Below are 5,059 nucleotides of genomic sequence, written 5' to 3'. Positions count from 1 at the left end.
TCTTACTTTACGTTAAATATGTGGCCTCAGTATAATTACTTCACCTGTTTTAGGTCACTTCAGCTTTAATATCTAGAAAATTAGTTTAGAACTAGGGTTTTTACAGAAATGAACCCCACATTGATTATCAGTCAGTTCTTGTCTAGTAGAATATAGTTTCATTTTTGTGATGCTTTTTGGTGCTCACCATGACCAGTACCTCTCTACTCTCATTAAAGAAAATATTCATGATATAGATATGAGACTTCTGTATAGTTTAGAAACCTTTGGACTCTCTTGTTTCTTACTTAGTAATGTTTTCATGTGTGTGTATGTGTGTGTGTGTTTGTGTGTGTGTATTTTTTTTTACCATCCTTCCCCATGTCCATGTTTGCATTGAAATCACTGAATGCTTAACTATGAGTTGATTCTTCATAGAATAGCTCTATCTACTCATTCCCTGCAACAAACATCTGCATATAACTGTAACCTCTTTGTGGTTCATGAAACAAGACATATGAAAGTGCTTATCATGAGCACTATAATTCAAGATGGCCATGTGTCCCATAAAAAAGGATTTTTCTTGTTCCTTTTGGTTGCAAGAAAAAAACTGTTTCTGGGAACACCTTTGCCTATGAATCTTGCCATTCAACAACAGGATCCCAGTCATAACTTCTTTTCCTGAACTTTGTCTGATCTGTGAGAACCAAGGAAAACCAGCTAAATAAATAATATTTTAAAATTAAATTAATAGCTTATTTCCTGTTTGTTTACAAAAAGGAATGTAAAAACCCTAAAAAGGACATATTCTGAACAAGGATTAAGCTTTAAAGACTGGAAGAAATCTTGCATTAAATATTTTAACAAGGTCTTTAATCATGCTACCTTAGATCTCTGCTAAAAGGTTTCATAGAATCACATGATGTTGGAGTTGGAAGAAACCTTACAGAACATATTAACATCCTTACTTTTTAAATGTAAGGAAACTAGGGTTCAGAGACTAAGTGAAGAATTACATCTGACATAATCACAGCCAGTCTTCTATGTTAATGGAAGCACGTCTGCTTATAAGTAGAATTCGAGAGATATAAAAGATTTTCTTTCTCAAATCTCCCTACACAGCCTACCACATTTCCTGAAATTTCAAATTTTGTAAATTCCTTTGGGTTAAGATCATGTCTCTGGAAAGCTGCTATTATCAGAAGAAGGAAATCCATTATTATATTAAAATATATCAGTAAGAGACATATATTTTGCTAAAAAGGAAGAGTGAAAGAAGAAAGATATAGAGTCACTGGAAGAAGAATTGAGATATCAAATTGGGTACTTTGGTTAGCCAGGGGGTGCATGAGAGTGCTAAGTACCAAACAAGAATTGAGAATACTGGTTTGCAGGACAGGAAATCAAGAGGTAAGAGGCCTGAGAACAAACTTTACCTGCTTTAGAAGTTTGCCTAAGGTTTGACCATGGGGTTGATCTAGAATTTGACTCAGTACATTGTACTCATCAGGCATTTAAGAATTTTTTAGAAATTGAATCATAAATTATCTTTAAATTCTTTAGGTTCTTCTTGTTGTTCAGTCATTTTCAATCATGTGAGATTCTTCATGACCCCATTTGAGCTATTCTTGGTAAAGATACTTGAGTGGTTTGTCATTTCCTTCTCCAGCCCATTTTACAGATGAGGAAACTGAGGCAAACAATATTGAGTGAGTTGCCCAAGGTCACACCACTAGTAGGTGTCTGAGGCCAGATTTGAACTCAGGAAGATGAGTCTTCCTAATTTTAGACCTGGCACTCTATCTACTGTGTCACCTGGTTGCCCCAATTTTTAGATATAACTATACTATAGAATCAAGAGTCTAGGTAGGCTCTACTGGAAAGACCACTGTATTTGTAGTCAGAGGTTTGAACCCTAATTATATCACTTACTACCAGTTTGTCTTGGGGTAAGTCACAATCTCTATTGGTCACAGTTTTCTAATTTGTAAGGTGAAGGGGCTGGACTCCAGGACCCATCAAATTCTCTTTCAACTCCATTTCTATGATCCAACATTTTACATAAATAATCATCATTTACTATGTTAGTGGAGCTTTGTTTGCTAGGAATAATAATCTATCTACTGTTTAAGATTTTCCTGGCATTGACCTTTGAGAAAATCCTCCAATATTTTGAAGGCCAAGGTAGGTCTAATCTTAGGGATTCCTTAACTTCCTTTAGACATCTAATGCTTCTACTAAGGAAATGGAAACTCTAACTTTTGAGTAAAGGAATATAAAGCTACAGTATTGTGTTAGAATTGCCTAGTTCACCCCAGTGACTAATTAAAGCTGCAGGCAGAATTTAGGAAGGGAGAATTCATTACTTGAAGTGGAACAGGTCCAGGATAATATTACCACTGTGTCCCTATCTCTAGAACTATCTTTCACCTTTTCATCAGGCTTCTCCAGTGACAGATGCAACAATACAAGACTGGAGTTGAAAATGAATAATAGACATCAAGGAAGTGAGAAAGGTATGTAAATAGAAGGACCTGAGGAAGGGATAAGCTAATGGAATGTACAGTCTATTAATTAAAGTTGCTTTTCAAAATGAACAATCTGATGTGTTTTGAGAACTGTTATCATTACTTCTGCATTCTTGAAACACTCTCTTCTTTAGTCTGCCTCTAACAGCAGATGTGGGCTAATTGCTGTGAGTTAATTGAAAAGGATTGTTTCCTAGTTGCCAAGAAACAGAGATTTCTGACAATATGCAGCCCAATATGCTTACGGATCAAGCTTCCTGATTTTTCTTTCAGTGCTTAAGAGTATATGCTGCTGTAATTCAGTTGTCCCCTGAGAAGTTCAGCTCTAAAGCAGAGGTGGTCAAGCAAGCTTTCTTTAACAGTTTATAAGGTAAGAATTGGATCTTGAAAGCCATTACTCTGTTCCCTTCACATAACTTTTCCTGTATCACCTAATTTCTTTTTATGTTGAATGAATTTGTGTATTTAAAAGGAGAGGGGTTTGGTGTTCAGAATGATTTTTTAATGGTAAGGGAGACTTTTGTGTAAATTTATAATCCTTTGATTTTCTGCCACTGGAAGATTCTGGGAAGAATAGATAAATGTTCTAACAAAAGTCTGTGCTGGCATAGTTTGGAGGTGTTCTAAGAGTTTGTTCCTTGTTAGTTTCTGGGTGGCAATAACACATATGTCAGCGAATCATGAATGCATGTCAGGGCTAAGATTTTGGAATCATTGTTAATAACCATTTTAATATTTATATGAATAGTGAGTCTGTGATGCTTAGAGAGGTTAAAACATTTATATTCTTTAAAAAGGGAGAGTTTTGACTGTGTTGTGTATATTCTTACCTTTTATCATGGTCAATGTGTTTTTCTTAAATCCCTCTTTATCTCTTTCTTTCATTTGCCATTTGCCTTTTCCTTTTTTTTTTTTTGGTTGGTCTTGGATTGGACTGCCTAAAATAAGTATGTAGTTTGTCATGACCTTAGTTCTTCCTTGAGAAGTAAAGTCAAGGTGTTACTAGACAAGATAACTATTCTCAATATCAAGGCTCTATAACATAAATTTCTCCTATGGGGTGGTAGCATGCAGAAAGTGCTTAAAAATGTTATTCAATCAAGATTTCTAGAACAGTTAGGTCTCTTCTTCCCTTCTTTCCTCCCTGATTTTCTCTTTTTCCCCCCTTCTCTCACCCCTTCCCTCCTTCCTTCCTCTCTCTTTCCTTTCTTATATATTCTTATATAGCTTATTCTTATATAGCTTCCTTCCCTCTTTCTCTCCCTCTCTCCTTTCCCTCCCTTTCCTCCCTCTGTTGGTCCCTTTCCTTTCTTCTTTCAAAATTTACATATGGAGTTCTTCCCCTACTGCTAGTTGATGAACTGTTATCAACATTTTGACGGTCTAAGCAAAATAAATCAATGCAATCAGGTAATTCTGTTTCCTTCTTTCTTTCTTCCCTTCTTTCCTTTTCCCCCTCCTCCATAATATTTTCTGTCATTATTCTATCTTTTCTAGTATGATAAATTCAGTGACTAGTAATTCTTACACAATAAATGATGTTTGAATCAATAAGTATCTACTTACTGATATTATTTCAAGCCTGAAACTATTAAAAATCAGAAACTCTATTGATTTGTGAATAGATTTAAGACATACCCAATGGATGTATACCTAGACCAGCATAAAGTTAATGAATATTGTGCATTGAAAATGAGAGTAAAAAAATTGTACACAAGACCATGGTGAGAATTATTTCTTTTGATCTATCTCTTCAAGGTCACAATGACCTGTCTTTTCCTTGACACTTCCTTTTTTGGGGGGGTGGGGTGGGGCAATGAGGGCTAAGTGAATTACCCAAGGACACACAGCTAGTGTCAGGTGTCTGAGGCTGGATTTGAACTCAGATCCTCCTGAATCCAAGGCCAGTGCTTTATCCACTGTGCCACCTAGCTGCCCAGACACTTCCTTTCCCCCTGAAATATATGTTTTGAGAGTAACACTACCTAAATGTATGGAAAATTATCCAAATATGTACTAATAATTTTTATTAGTTTAGAACTTCAAGCTAAGTATACATATGTCTTGCACACTATGATTTCTTATCGTAAAGGTTGTTGCAGCAAATCTTTATGTAATCATATGACTTAAGTTTCATGAAAATGATCTCTAAAACTTTGTGGACACAGTTACATGAAATAAGTTTGATGAAGTGATCATACTGCACATGAAATGGTACTGTTATGGGTAAATGTGCTCTACCCACTGTTTACTTTAAGCTGCCAAGCTCGATATTTTTCCTTTCTTGAATTCGCTAGAAATAGAAAGGTTTAACTAGTCTGCTAACAATCACAATCCTATCACATATCCCACTTATACTCAAGGCACTGTTTCTAAGACTCAGGAAGCAGTCATTTGAACTAGCTCATCTGAGCATGTGCACAGTTTACTTTTATAAATATGAAGTTTTATTGTTACCCAGTTTACTTTTGTTGGTAGCACTTATTTGTTTCCAGTTAAATGTTCACAGAATTATACTGTTCCTTTCCTCACTTTGTCAGAAGGCCTGATCT

The sequence above is a fragment of the Dromiciops gliroides genome, chromosome 3, assembly GCF_019393635.1.
Source record: "Dromiciops gliroides isolate mDroGli1 chromosome 3, mDroGli1.pri, whole genome shotgun sequence".
In the NCBI taxonomy this organism is placed as follows: Eukaryota; Metazoa; Chordata; class Mammalia; order Microbiotheria; family Microbiotheriidae; genus Dromiciops; species Dromiciops gliroides.
The sequence above is the reverse complement of the archived record's forward strand: the minus strand, read 5'-3'. Positions refer to the sequence as shown.